The following is a 16,632-nucleotide window of genomic DNA, read 5'->3' as shown; positions in this document are numbered from 1 at the left end:
AATACTTTACTACTATTAATGACTGCTTAACCAAATTTAAGTTTTCTTCTGATTAAAACTAATCCTTTCAGTGTACCCTAAGAGGATCATCTCCATTAGACTTCACTTTATTCCTGAGGCTACAGATATCTTTAACTGAAAAGTGGTCATATTTATGAGGGTAGGAAATAAAATAAAATCTTATTTTCTCATGTTATCCAAAAAATTCATGTCAAAAAATTCCTGCTATCTTGTCACTCACTCATATCATTTCTATTTAATATGTAACCAATTAATCTGTCCAACTAACATGATAAAGGGGGGGTTTGGTATTGTTTTTTTCTTGAAGGTGCTCTCATGTTTGACATTAGAATATTTTTATCAGCATTAATTCCATAATTAAATAATTGTAAATTACATCTAAAAAGTGCTAAGTGTATGTAGTTATCTCACTGAGCCTCAAGTATGTTTTTGAGAGGGGTTTCCTACCTCTAATCAACCACAGGTTTGGGCCACATGTAACCCCTGAGAAATATTTTGTCTGACTCTTCAGCCCATGTAGTCATAAGCCTCTGAGGACCCCTTGGATTCGCTTATGCAGAAGCTTTGTCTATAGAAGTTGTTCAACTTGTAACACTGGGAGAAAAAAATGACAAAAGCTCCTACTTATTGAGGGTAAAACTACGTACCCTGGTACCTCATCTAATGTATATATTATCTATCTAATGGTTCTCAACAAGGGAGATTTTGCCCCCAGGGAACAAACACTGGACAATTAAGACACTGTTGATTGTCACAACTGAGATGGGAAGGATGGGTAGAGGTTAGGGATATTGCTGAACATCTGACAATGCATAGGATGGCCTGTCATCACAAAGAATTATCTGGTCTAAAATGTACACAATAAAGAGAATTTTCAGTGTGACAAAAACATCTACTTGTCCATATCATCCCCCTCACCTCATACTGGGGATTGAATCCAGGTACTTTGCATGGAGCTACATCACTAGCCTTTACAGCTTATTACTTAAAACTTCAGTACAAATAATGCAATGACAGAATTCAGTAAACATCTTACAAGGATAATTCTCAATGTCAATGGTCTTAACTCCTCAAAAGACAGACTAGCAGATTAGATCAAAAAGCAAAAATGCAATGTATACTGCCTACAGAAGACACCTCATACAAAAGGAAGCTCATAGACCACCAATAAAAGAATGAAAAACTGTACCACATGCAACTGGAGCTCCAAGGTAAGCAGGAATAGCTGCCTTATTTTTCAGACAGATTTCATGCCAAAACTAGCAAACTAAGACAAAAGACAAAGATGGCCACTACAACTGGTGAATTCAACAGGAAGAGATAACAACTATAAATATCTATGCACTGAATGTTGATGTGCTCAACATCATAAAACAAAAACTGTTGAACATAAAAGAACAGGTAAATGGCAACACAATCATAATCAGGGAACTTCAAAACTTCACCCTCACAATTAGCTCAAAGAGACAAATATTAACAAATATTAGAGTTAAACCATTGAAAAAATGGATGTAACAGATATCCACAGACTGTTTCATCCAACAGCATAATACAGATATTTCTTGTTTAAGGATCAAGTTCTGTTCCTGTGACAAATTCATTAAATGAACTGGTCACTGAGGACTTGTACACAGGATGTATACTGCAACATTCAGAAGAAAGAATCAGACAAAACCTCAATTTGATGATTTCACTTTCATTTGCATAACTCTTACATGCAGTACTGTATATGTAACGTAAAACTACAATACTATACTGTAAGAAGAGCAAAAATTACTATACTGTATAAACAAGGTGTATTATACCAAAAAAAGACAAGATAAACAAGATGTACAGAACCTTCCAAAAACTGAAAATGGGTCATGAGTCCATGCAGCAGTTTCCAAGTCCAAACAGACATTTTACAGGAATATCTGTAGACATTTTTTCTCAGCAGCACACAGAACTTTTTCCAAAATAGACCATATATTAGGCCTTAAAGCAGCCTAAATACAAAATAATTGAAATAATCTCCTGCATACCATTGGATCATAGGATGAGATCAGAAATCAACAGCAAAGAAACCACATAAATTATACAAACACATGGAGATTAAACAATACATTACCAAATAGTTGATAGATCATTGAAGAAGTTGGGGAAGAAATAGAAAAGTTCCTAGAGTCAAATAACAGTGGTAGCAGAACATGCCAAAACCTATGAACATATTAAAAGAATAAAGCAATCCAAGATAAATAACTAAATGATGCATCACAAGAGCCTAGAAAAACAGGGGCATTTCCAATCTGAAAATAATAAAAGGAAAGAAATGTAAAGATGAAAGTGGAAATTAAAATTGAGACTAAAAAATTTACAAAAGATCAGTGAATCAAAGAGCTAGTTCTTTGAATGGATAAAGAAGACTGATAAACCCTTAGTCCAACTTACAAAAATGGAAAGATCATATTAATGCAATTAGATATGAAAATGGCAAAATCACAACTGGCATCATTAAAATCAAGTATTACAGGAAACTACTTAAAAAACTTATACTCCAATAAATTGGAGAACCTAGAATAAATGGAGAAATTCCTAGACACATACGAATCACCAAAATTGAACCAAGGTGGTATAAAAACTCTGAATAGACAAGCAGGCAATGAAATAGAGGCAGTAATAAAAAGTCTACCAAGGGAAAAAAAAAAAACCCTATGACCCAACGAATTCTACCAGAAATTCAGAGAAGGTCTAATACCGATATTCTCACACTTTTCAATGGCATTAAAAGGGAGGAGTACTGCTAAACACATTCTTGTAAGTTGCATTACCTGAATATCAAAATTGGACAAGCAGTTAATATAAAAGAAAAAAACTAATGAAGGCTAATGTCTTCAATGAACACAGATGCAAAAGTCCTCAACAAGATACTGCAAACATAACACAACATTGAAAAGATCATACACCGTGACAGAGCTAGCTTCATCCCAAAGATGTAGATTGTTCAATATATATAAATCAATAAATCTAACATATCACACAAAAGCAAAGACAAATATCACTTAATCATCTCATTAGACACAGAAAAAGCCTTTGAAAAATCCAACATCCATTCATGATAAAAACTCTGAAGCAAATAGGTGTTCTTCAAATTATCAAAAGGCATTTATGATAAATCCTCTGCCAAATTCACACTAATGGGGAAAACCTGAAAGTTTTTCCTTTAAAATCAGGAATAAGACAAGGGTATATTCACTCTTACTGCTCTTGCTCAATATAGTACTTAAAACTTTAGCCATGGCCAGGGATTTTAGCACAGTGGCACCACACCTGCCTCACAAGCCCAAGGTCCTGAGTTTGATCCCTGGTACCAAAACAAAACAAAACAAAACTTTAGCCAGAGCCATCAGACAAGAGAAAGTAAAAGGAAACATAGAGGAAAGAAGTCAAACTATCCTTACTTGAATATGACACAATCCTCCACATAGAAGACCCAAAATGTCCCACCAAGACTTCTAGAACTAATAAATTCAGCACAGTAGAATACAAATTAAACACACAAAACTCAATGATATTCCTGTACACCAATGAGAACACCAAGAAAGAAATTGGGAAATCAATCCCATTCACAATAGCATTTAAAAAATTAAACACTTAGGAATCATCCTAACCAAGGAAGTGAAAGACTTCTACAATGAAAATTATTGTATCCTTAAAAACAGAGATTGAGGAGAACATCAGAAAATAGAAAGACATCCTCTGTTCCTCAATAGGGAGAAGTGACATTCTCAAAGTGGCACATTATCAAGTCTGATAGAGTTAATACAGTTCTGATCAAATTCTAACAGCATTATTCACAGAACTATAAAACAACAATTCTAAAATTTATATGGATACAGAAGAGACCCAGAATAGCAAAAGTAATCATGAGCACAAGAGCAAATCAGAAAGCATCAAAATCCTGGATTTCAAGTTATATTAAAAAGCTATAGTGATTAAAACAGCATGGTGTTGGCTCATAGACAGACGTGTAGATCAATGGAGTAGAACAGAGGATGCAAAAACAACCTCAGATACATTCAGCCATCTTATCTTTTAAAGGAGCCACAAACATATGCTGGAGAAAAGATAACCTTTCAGAAGAAGTAGTGCTGTGAAAATTGGTCATTCATGTGCAGAAGAATGAATTGAGATACATCTCTCACCCTGTACTAAAATAACAAATCAAAGACCTGGACATTAAAACAGAAAACACTAAATCTTCTGGAAGATAAAACAGGTAAAACTCTTAAAAACAAAGGCAAAGGCAAAAACTTTGTGAACAGAACCTCAATTGCACATGAAGTAACACCAAGAATCAAAAAATGAGATCACACCAAATTTAAAAGTATCTACAGAGCAAAGGAAACAACCCACAGAGCGAAGAGACAATCTACAACATGAGAAAAAAATTTTGCTAGGTATTCCTCAGGTCAGAGGGTGAATATCTACAGCTTTAAAAAAAAAATAGGGCCCCAAAATAAGACCCAATAAAAAAAATGGGCATGTGAAATGAACAGACACTTTTCAGAAGATGAAGTACATATGGCTAATAAGTACATGAAAATAAGTTTAGTATCTCTGGCCATTAGAGAAATGAAAATTAAAACAACAGTGAGAGTCCATCTGACTCCATAGAGAATGACTGTCATCACAATCTCAAGAAGAAAATAATGCTAGAAAGTTTGTGAGGAAAAAGGAGCATTACTACATTGATGGTGGGAATGTAAACTAGTATGAGCACTATGTAAATCAGTATAGAGATTCCTCAAAAACTAAAAGCAGAAATTCTAATTCACTCAGATATACATCTGGATATCTTTCCCAAAGAATTAAAGATATATTGCAGTGATACATGCATACCCATGTTTAGAGCAACACAACTGACAATGGCTAAATTTTGGAAATGGCGTATATGTCCACCAACAGATGATTAGATTAATAAAATGTGATAGAGGTGCGCAATGGATAGATCTGAGTTAATTGTAAATTGCAAGATGGATGCACCTGAGTCCATAATACTAAGCAAAATAAATTAAACATAGAAAATATCGCATGGATTCTTCAACATATGAATGATTTAAAGAGCAAATTAAAGGACAACAGGAGACAGGGAGGGAGACCTTTTGCAGATGAGGAGATTTAAGGATGGTGATTTAGGGGAAGGGAAGGGGAAGGGGAAATAAAAACTAAGATGTGATATGTACATGTACCAACTTCCCATGATGAATGTATTACATATCACAAACACATACTAATAAAAAGTATAATATAAATAAATAAATTTCAGTAGTCAGGTATGGTGGTGCATGCTTGTAATCCCAGACCTATGGAAGGCTGAGGCAAGATGATCCCAAATTGGAGCCCAGGCTTGGCCATTTAGTGACTAGGGAAGATTCTATCTCAACAAAACACATTTCAGTATCATTTATACCCACATTTACCCACACGTGGACAAAGGAACAAACAGAAATCAGGAAAACTGGGTTAGTATCTTTGGGACTCAAACTAGATAGTGAGAAGAGAAGGATGGTGAACAGATTTTTAACTGGATACCTGTTTACAATCCCTCCATTCTACAGATTTACTCCTCCTTATAATGTCAATGATGATTCTGAGTGCGTATAAGCTAAGTCATTGTTAGAGATCAAGTGCATTCACCGATGCTCACTGATGAGTATCCTAATTACAGCCCAAGTGCTAACTGGAAAACCCCTACCAAAGCCTTTCATTTACCCTCTGTTAAATGCTGAAGGCCTTATACACATATATTCCGATTAAACCTTCAATCTGGGATCAGGTAGGTGCCCACAATATAAGAGACAAACTAAAGAGTTTAGTACAGTACAGCTGGAGAATAATATACAACTAGCCAGCCAATTTCCAGTTAGAGGGACCGAGTGCAACCCTTTCGTGAACATGCTCAGGTGGGAGGCCAGAGCCTGAGGCACACAGGTGAGGTCAGATCGTGAGTGCATCACAGCACTGATGCCAGGCTGAGGGACCATCATCTTACCGTCTTCCACAGCCAGGAAAATGTTCTTTAATGTAGGAAAATAGCTGCTCTGTTTACTTTTCAGGATCTTAACCATCTTGAGAACAACAGGAGCTTGAAGCTAAATTAAAAGGAGGAAATCCTTTCATAAATATAAGCTAGATTATTAAATAAATGAATCCTGTAATAAAATATGAATCACATTCCACTCATACACAATATGAAGAGGATTTAATACTCAAAGGCATATCTGGTTTAAGGCTGAAAGTAATATTTGTGTGAGCTTGTATTTTATTTTGCGTTTCCACCTAAAATTTCTGCATCTGTTCCAGAAGATCTCCAGGACATGGGTGTGAATGCCTCAGCTTTTGGAACATTAAAGTAACTAACTTACTGGCAAGCACCTGGCAGAGGAACCAAAGTTAGTTCTTCCAAAGCTCTATCTACACTAAGCAAGACCCTCATCCTGCCCAATTAAATCAACTAGATTTAACTAGGTTTAACACTCCTTAACTTTCCCTCAGGGAACCACTTTTTCCACTGCCAAGAAAATATTTCCTACTCTCTCAAGTGCTGTCAAAATTATTTTTCATCTCCCATTAATTAAAAAAATGCATACCACAGATACAGCATTTTCAGTAAGAACAGAATATCATATCATATAAAGACCATGTAAAACCTTTAAAACTGTACAAACAACTGCTCAGAAAGGCCTCAGTCCCCAGCTGACCTTGCTTATTGAAATTACAATCTCCAGGGCTCTCACTTACTTGATCATAAGTGCATGACAGATTCTCTCTCCTCAACACCCAGAAATCCAGCTCAGTTTGAGGAGTCAGGTGGAGACCATTCAGCAAAGGCTGTGCTGAATCTCTTTCAACAATTTCTTGGATTTGGTGTGACCACTTGATAACCACAGATTCGATTTCATGGAGTAATCTCCTCTCCTTTGAGGGTACCCTTTAAATATTGAAATGATTAATAAAATAATTCAAAGATGATTATTTTATCCAAATAGACAAGGCATGGATTTTAATATTTTATGCACATATAAACTAATTTACTAAATATAAGTTCTTCAAAATCCATTATTTTGAGTTGCAAAATCATTTTACTTTGTATTAGACATACCTGCACTGTTTCAAAACAATGTTAAGCAAAGAAATAACACTCTGAAAAACTTTACTAAAGCAAAATTGTTGAGATTATGAGGACTTCTAAAATTTCTTGTTGGACATTATGCTTTGAGCCTGGCGTGCTAGCACACTCCTGCAATTCCAGCACTTAGGAAGCTGAAGCAGGAGGATTGCCATGAGTTCAGTGACAGCCTGAACTACACAGTGATACTCTGTCTCAAAAAAATAGATAAATAAAAAGTATGCTTTGAATAGAAATACAAATTTTTAACATTTGTTGTAGCTATAATTATTTTCCTGACAGTTTTCTAAGGGTGTGATATTAAACAGATAAGCTAGCCCTCCATTTTCATGTATTATATTTACCACATCATTACCTACTTGGTCTGTGAATAATTCTGATCCAGGTCAATATTTTTTGCAACAGTAGGAATTGGGAGAAGTGTTCTTCTAGACATTTTGCCCCTAAAAATATGCATCTTATTTTTCATGACTTCTGTGTGACGTTCCATATCTTGTGAAGTAAAATATGACCAGGACTTATGGTTGTTCTTATTAGAAAGAACTGGCACTAGTATCTACAGAAAGAAAAATGTTTTTAAAAGCCGTTACTCTACAATGTACTCCTTCAAAGATTGTCTTGCTGTACATAATTGGCAACAAAAGTGCTTAATTTCATAAATATCCTGTGACACCAAGTCTACGAAGGCACAAAGTCAGTGCCTTGTTTAGACCTAATCGTTAAGACACGTTATTCCAAAGTGGAAGTACGGTACTGCTTGTTCATTATCCATCTACCATCACTTGTGGAGGCTCTCAAGAAAAGTACTACATGAAACAAATGAAGTCACATTTAACAAACAAACTGCTTTCCTGATGCATACTGAGCACCGTGAGAAGCACATTAAAAAATCTTTAGGGATCACACGGAAGCTAGGAGTACATTAATCTTATAAAGCCCTGGATAGTACTTCGATGGATTAAAAGTTTTGACAGTCAGCAAGCAGTTTATTCTTCAACCACATGGACTTGTTCAGAGATCCATTTTCCCAATTAAAGGATCATCAATGAAACCAGGTATGTATGTGAAACCTCTTAAAAAGCATATTTTGCATTCCCAGAGCCTAGCATGTATTACATAAGAGCATACTGAGTTAATGAAGTTGGTCACTTTTTGCTTTCCCATCCTTTCCAATAGCCATTTTGAACATTTTTCATTTTTCTGATATAATCCTGTCCAGGCTGTTAGCACTATACTATAAAATATTAATTAGCTAAAATGTTCAGAAAACAGTTATCCTATCTTTTACGTGTATAGATTGACAACTAAGTTTCAGAATCCCTTTTCTAAAATGCTTAAGACCAGAAGTGCTTCTGATTTCAAATTTTAAGAGATTTTTAGAATATTTGCATATGCATAATGAGATATCTCTGGATTGGCATACACATGTAAACTTGAAATTCATATCAGATTTATGGATAACCTCCATTAGTAAAGGGTTCTAAGAGCCAGCAGATTACAATCACTATTTTAGTCTTTTAAAAACAATTTCTATACATGGCTCCTTCCCCAACCTGATTTTCTTATTTTAGTACCTCTACTCTGATTATACAAGCTCTGATTTCTTAAGTTTGTTTATTCTTGCCAATAGGCTGTCAAACTCCAAGCGATCACAAATATCAACAACAAATGTGGTAGACATTTTTTACCAAAATCCACCAGACTGACTTTATAAAGAGAGTTTATAATTGGTAAATTACAACATGATTTTTATTTAAGGCCTATTAAATTGGCTTTCTGAAGAGAAGCCCTAACTGCAGTCTTCCCTACAGAAATGCTTCTCAGCTTAAAGCAGCTGTACTGAAATTATGCCCTTTCTCGCCCAACCATACTTGGGAATGCTCTTTATAGAGAAAATTTTTATTATTTTTATTATAAATTATTATAAACAGCTAAGTCAGTTAGATACATTATTAAGTCCTTAGAATCCACAGGAACAAGCCATTGTTGGGCATGCTCACTTTTCCCTAAAAACACAGTTAGATTTTGTTACTTTCTCTTGTTACTTTCATTGAAAATTTTAAAAATCTATTTATGGAAGGTAAATATGCTCCATCAAAACTCCATTAATACAAAGATGAATCTACAGACACACCCTAGACAAGTGCTGTCAAAGGATGTCCTAACTACAAGGCAAATGGCTCAATACTACTAATAACATGGGGTCCAAGGTATGCCTATTTTTCAACAGAAAACAGTAAGATGCTGTGGCCCTAATCCCAGAATGTATGACCATGGACCGAGCTGATGGATTCACTGTAAGCAGCTGCATATATGAAATAATCAAATAATATTGTAAAGAAACATAGGATGAATTATCAACAAGAGTGGAAAAAAAATAAGGCTCTACACAGTTAGAGAAGATAGGTAGAAAGGCAGAAAATGAAATGGATCCACAGAATTAAGAGGTGAGGAGAACGTTCCTGAGAGCTCTTCTGGTTCCAAATGAATTTTAAGATTGTTTTCTCTAATTCTATGAGATACACTGTTGGAATTTTTTCGGGATTGCATTAACTACATAAAACAATTTCAGAAGTATGGCCATTTTCACTTTCTTGGCTCTTCCTACCCAAGAACAAGGATATCTTTCCATTTTCTGATACACTCTTCAATCCCCTTTTTCAGAGTACTGCAGTTTTCAATGAAGAGGTCGTTCACTTTCTTCATTAGATTGATTCCTAGGTATTTCATTATCTTTATTCAGCCAATGAATTTCAAAGTCATCTGTTTCTCCTGCCCTGGGGATGAAAGGGAAAACCCTCCTGTGTCCTGAACACCTGCTACTTCATGCTTCCACCCTTCTGCAGAAGTTAAAGTAAAATGTAGTGACCTCTTGCTTCTTGTCTGAGTGTTTTCTTTCCAGCACCAACAATTTAAGTTTGGAAAGTTATTTCCAACAATAGGCAGTGGGCACCGAGGCAGAAAAAGGATAGTAGAAGGGCATGGAGGAGGAAAGCTACTCACCTCGTGACAGCCAGGAAGCAGAGAGTAAGAGGAGTCTGGGAAAAGAATATTACATTCCAGGTGACATTCCTAGTGACCCCACCTCCTTCAACAGGGACCCTCTAGTAATATCACATTCAGCTGTGAACTCATTCATGGATCAATCCATTGGTGCATACAGCACACCCACAATCCAGTCACCTTACTAAAACCCCACCTCTGAACACATGAAACTTTAGAGGACCATTTTAGGTTTAAACCACAAAAATAATTTTAAAAGCCTTGATAATGGCTAGGGGAATTCTGTTGCTAAAGTAATGCCACAGATAAGAATGCAGCATTTCCAACAATCAACCCCCTGCCCCCCACAATGATAAAAAGTCAGTTACCATGGAAGCAACTGGAATATTTGTAAAAACAATATAGGTTCACATACTGCAGTGATGTGAAACTTGCAAAAAGTACATATAAACAGAATACTTAGTATTATGTGTATTTTGTTTTGAGACAGGGTCTCACTATGTAGTTGAGACTGCCCTGGAACTCACTATGTAGCCCACGCTGGTCTCGAACTCACAGCGATCCTCCTGACTCAGCCTTCCGAGTGCTGGGATCACAGGCGTGCGCCACCACACCTGGCATCATGTGTATTTTTAATGTGTTGTCAATTATACTGTAAGTTCAAATCTATTTTTCCTGCCAGTCTTGCTGATACCTTTTCTGAGTTCACTAACTCAAAAGTATAAATATGCATCACTTTGCATTAGGTCATCTGTGTAATGGGTGACCAGGTCTATCTCTTTCACAAAATAAATGTGTGTTGTTCAAAAAATAAAAATATTACTTTTCTTGACCACTGACTTGGTGTGAGTCATTTCTCTACTATGTAATTTTTGCTCCTGAGGAGAATGTCTCAATTGCCTCATCCCGGTCTCCACTCTGTAAAAACCCCTACTCTCCTGGAAGGAGCCTTCTTTGAAAGAGCTGTTTGAGGTAGAATTAAAGGGCATTAAGGGGTTAGCTGAAGGGATTTCGAGGAGGAGGAGAAAAGTCTGGGCCACGGACAGTATATGCCTGAGGCACTTAAGGAAAAAAGGCCTCCTGTGAGTGAGAAGAGTTTAGAGAAGTAATGGGGAGGCCGAATCACACAGAGTTCGGACTGGTGTCTTCATCCTGACTAGCTCGTGACCCTGGAGTGGGGCCTGAGATCCCCTATCTCTAACCCATTTGCAGGTAATGCTGATAACAAAGCTAAGCCTTGACCACTGTGAGGACTTACACCCTCATTTGGAATGAAACAGGAGCCTATGCAGCAAGGATCACCTCTTCGCTGCACTGGATACAAGCTGTGGACGGCAGCCACAGGAGAAGCAGGGCCAGTGTGGCAACACAGAGAGGACCAGGGAAGAGGGAGTGGGGGGAAGAAGGGAACCGATTCTGGAAATGTTCTGAAGGCAGAGCCCATACAGTTTCCTCACAGAATAGGATCAAGGATGACTCTATAAAGTATTCTGACTTGAGCATCTGAAGGGATGGAATTCACATCCACCAACCTAGAGATAACCACAGATAACACCCGAAAGGCTGGCAAAGTCCAGAAGTTCAAATTTGATTTAGAGTGTCAATTACTCAGCAAATGGAAATGTCATCAGGAAGGCATGTGTCTGTCTCTCCAAGTTCAGAGTTCCGAAGAGAGATCTTGGCTGGAGTCCCTAGCACATCCACTTACACCACTGCTGTTCAGCTTGTGTCTTAGATATACCCTCAAAGCCTCACGTGGTTGAAGGTGGGGTTTTTCAGAGGTGGCTGGATCTAGGGTGTGTGATACTGGGATTAAGGATGCGTGATTACTGAATTAGTTCATGGATTAGTTTGGTGTAGTTCTCGGTGTGGATAATGAATGGCAAGGCCCACCCTGGCCAGGGAGCCTAGAATGGATAAAAGGGAGAGGCAGGCTGCTTCGTTGCTTGCTGCTTGTTGGCGCTGCCTTCTACCTGCTCTGTGATGCCCCTCTGCCACGCCACCCTGCTTTGGAACCAGCCAATTATAGATTGAAACCTCTACAAACCATGAGGCAAAATAAACCTTTCCTCCTTGAACTTTGGGTGCATTTTGTCTCAGCAATAAGAAAAGTAAAACAACTGCTAATCAGCCCCTTATGTGAGCTATAGTTGGTACCAACCCATGATAACACTTGGAAACTTTTAACCATACCAAACATAAGCTCTGCCCATAAATGAACCCCAAGTAACATCACATAATGTGAGGTCTTCTCTTGTTTTTCTTTCCCAATTCTATCAGATTCTTCCAAACAATTTAAATTCCAGACATTTTATTCCTTCTATAAATGTGCTTATTGAGAGCTTACTTGTTTTCATGTAACACTTTACCTAAATGCTACATAGATCATGACACTCAATTAATTCAGCAAATGATCAGAGGAATTTAAGTTTTCTTATTTAGCAAACACAGGTGGTAAAGTAAGAATCCCAATGAAGAGTGCAGCCATGCCCTTTCAAGACCTAGCTGATAACAGTCCAGATTCAACTAATTACCAGAAGTCATCAAGTTCAGTTCAATAATTTTTTTTTTTGTACTGGGGATCGAACTCAGAACCTTGTGCTTGCAAGGCAATAGATATCTTGACAACCTGCTGTACACACAAAAGCGTTTCAGGTACAAACCATAGAAACTTCTCTTTGTACCATCTCCCTGAAATCAGCTAAAACCCAGCAAGAGGAGGGAAACCCAAACAAAGTCCTGGAGCCAGGAGTAAGAAAGTTAGCTAAAGTGAAGATGGCAAGAAAATTTCTCCTTTTAAGAAAATAATGGAGGAAACGCGGGAAGGGGAAGTGGGAAAGGGAGACTGGCAAATCATAAACATGGCCTTTGTGGGACTCTGATGACTGAGGTCTGACTGAGCAATCTGAATTTAGGACCTGACCTTGTAGACAGCTATCCAACCCAGCAGTTTCCAATGTTGCTACACATCAGGATCACCTGGGAAGCTTGAACGATTACTGACGCCCAGCCCCACTCCCAGACTTTTTTACTTAAATGGCATGAGGCCTGACCTGGGCTTGATAGTCAGAAATTTCCCAGAAGGGGATTTAGCTCAGTGGTTCCTCTGACTGCCTCGCAAGTGCAAGGTCCCAAATTCAATCCCCGGTACCAAACAAAACAAAACACCTTCCCCCAGAGGTTTGAATTTTTAGCAAAGTTTGAAAAGTACTACCACAGTTCTAGAGAACTGGATCATTTGCTACATTATTCTTTAATGATGGTCTGTGAGTGATGCGCTTATGTTAGAAATGAGGAATCTTGGTCTCCATTCCAGGCTGACTCAGTCTCCCATTAATGAAATTATCAGGGGGTCCTTACATACATTAACATGGCCATGGCTTTGGCTTAGACAGCGGTTCTCTGATTTAAAGGATTGTGTCAGTGTTATGTTACTCTGAAAAAGTGCCCTTAGAGGAGGACAGGTTGATTTTGGCTCACAGTAACTGGAAACTGCTGGGTTGGATAGCTGTCTACAAGGTCAGGTCCTAAATTCAGATTGCTCAGTCAGACCTCAGTCATCAGAGTCCCACAAAGGCCATGTTTATGATTTGCCAGTCTCCCTTTCCCTCTTCCCCTTCCTGCATCTCCTCCATTAGCTTCTTGAAAGGAGAAATTTTCTTGCCATCTTCACCTTAGCCAAATTTCTTACTCGTAGCTCCAGTCACTTCTGAGCCTGTCACGAGGCAGTACATCGTCACAGGAGCAGGGGGCCAAGGAAGAAGACAGGAAGGAGCTGGGTCCTCCTCTCCACTAGGACCCCAATGACCTGACTTCCTTCCACTAGGCACCACGGCCTCTCCCCAGCACAAGCTGAGGACACCAAGCCTCTAGCGCACAAGCCTCGGGGAAACATTCTAGGGCATAATGAAAGCAAAGGGGAAATATTCCTAACACTTTCCATCACATTTTTCCATTATCTGATGTAAGTAAAACCAAGATTTTTTTTTTGTTTTCCAGCACCAGGAATCAAACCCAGGACCTTATGCTTGAAAGGCAAGCACGGCACCACTGAGCTAAATCCCCAGCCTGAAACAAAGTTCTTAACTGTTTGTAAATGAATCTGAAAAATGAAAAATACCCATTTCCAAAGTACAAACTTGTCCCATTTCTGAATGCGAAATTTAAAACCTACAACTAAGTATGAGAACCTCATCAGTTCAAGCTGGTTTCTCTTTCCTTCCATTATTATGGAAGGAAGAAGGAAAGGGAGGGAGGAAGACAGAAAAGATTGGACAAGGTCCCACCTGCTGAATACCAGGTGTCAGTATCAGCTCACTTCAGTAAGTCTAAATGTGGTCACTTTCCATACACACAGCCAATGACAATGCTGGCTTCCAAAGGCTTTTGATGCAGCCCGCAATGTCTCACATAATTCCAAGAGCCATGAAGATATATAAAAGATTCAAATGCTAAAAAAGACAAGTACCTCATCTAGGAAAGCAGTTACATGTCCAAGAGATGACACAGGCAACTCTTCAAATAACACCTTTTGAGAGAAATCATTTACTCCACTGTTTTCAGTAATCTTCTTGGCAACATAAACAAGTTTATGTTTCACATCTCTTGGAATCTGAAACAAGAGCAAGATAATTAGTTCACGTTCACTATATGGTTTCCTTAACAAGCAAGCTTTGCTGAATACACCTTGTAGGCAGATTGCTAACAGGAGAAACAGAACCTGGCATCCTGCCCACCTTTACAAACAAGGTGGTTCTCCGGCTTGTCCCTATTCTGCAGTGTATACAGCTGTCTTTGTACTTTTATAACGCTAATTCACAGCGTTATCACTACTGAAACATCACCCTGAAAGGCTTGCCAATTACACAAAGTCATGATATATCGTAAGAATCTCACAGTTAAAAACAAATGACCATGTAGAAAGTTTCAATCTTTTAAAATGTTTAAATAAGATTCTCTTGTTTGGAAATAAGCCAAACTGACTCAAAAATTGGGCTCTCGCGGTTAATTTACATTTTCATCTTCGAGCCAAAGAAGGGTTTAACAAAGATATTATAATATTTCCACAATTATTAAATCATTTCTGTACATACTGACAATTTAGGTTTGATAATGATAAAGCGTTCTATTATATGGCAAACTTTTTTTTAAAAAGTTATAATTAGGAATACCAAAACAAAGATTTTCAAAATTGACCCAAAAAACCCAAACTTCCTGTTACACTCTGTTCTGAGATTCTACTTTCCAACTATTATAATGGCCACATCTTGGAGGATATTCTACATTAACCTGCGGGCAGCTCTTCCCAACATCCAAAATCTTGCTCCAAATTCTTCACACATGAAAGTTGCAAAACACAAATGCTGTCCTTGCACCTGGCAAGACAACCTTTTAGAAAACAAGCAATCTAAATTCAAAAAGAAAAAAAGAAAGGCAGGCCGGAGATTTAGCTCAGCGGTTTGGTGGCCTGCCTCACAAGCGCAAGGACCTGAGTTCGATCCCCGGTACCACACACACACACACACACACAAAAAAAAAAAAAAAAAAAAAAAAAAAAAAAAAACCCAAACAGGAAAAAAAGAAAGGCAGAAAAGAAAGGGATGAAAGATTCAGAAAAGATGAGGACCCCCCCGCCAGAACAGGTGGCAAACACCAAGGGTATTACCTGGCTACACCTGTTTAAGGACCCAAAATTTCTCCTCCAGATGGCTGACAGGTGGACAGACTGAATACATAAGTTATATGGGATCTGTCAAATACCAAAAATTTTTTTCATAGGATAGGACTCTTAAACCTGACGCCAGCACTCTGGGAAGCTGAGGCAGGAGGATCGCAAAGAACTTAGAGGATCCAGCCTAAGGAACTTAGAAAGATACTATCTCAAAATTTAAAACAGGGCTGGGGATGTTTCTCAGTGTGAAGTTCCTGGGTTCTAGCTCCGGAACTAGGGGGACAAGAGAAGATATAACTCATACGTGGCCTGTGTGTGGCTGAAACGGAAGTCACCTGGCACAGAAACCCTACCTTGCCGCTAACGCCGAGGCTGCTGTAGGAAGCACAGGTTTTCCTTCACTATCCTGATCCCCACAAGTTCACGGGGGAGTCTCGGGTCTTAAAGAGGAAGACTCTGTGGAAAACTGACCCACAGCTGTGACTGCAAAGTGGGTACACATGAGAGGGGAGTGCTCCTGGCTGCCTCAAGCTGAGTACTTCGCTCCCCAGAGAGGGCCGAGGGCCCCCTTGCTCCTCACCTCCCGGGAGGCCGCGAGCTGCCCCGGGACGGCGACGCTGAACACCAGGCAGGCGGGGCCGCAGCGCTCCAGAAACTCGCTCAGGACCTGCCGGTTGTCCTCGCTTTCCAAGTAGCGGCTCCACGTCTCCTCCCGGAGCCCCAGCAGCTGCTGCAGGCGGCAGCCGAGGAAGCGCACTCGCGCGTCTCG

The sequence above is a fragment of the Fukomys damarensis genome, unplaced genomic scaffold (genome assembly GCF_012274545.1).
Source record: "Fukomys damarensis isolate Sample0158 unplaced genomic scaffold, DMR_v1.0_HiC HiC_scaffold_4, whole genome shotgun sequence".
In the NCBI taxonomy this organism is placed as follows: Eukaryota; Metazoa; Chordata; class Mammalia; order Rodentia; family Bathyergidae; genus Fukomys; species Fukomys damarensis.
This window is presented reverse-complemented; position numbering follows the sequence as displayed.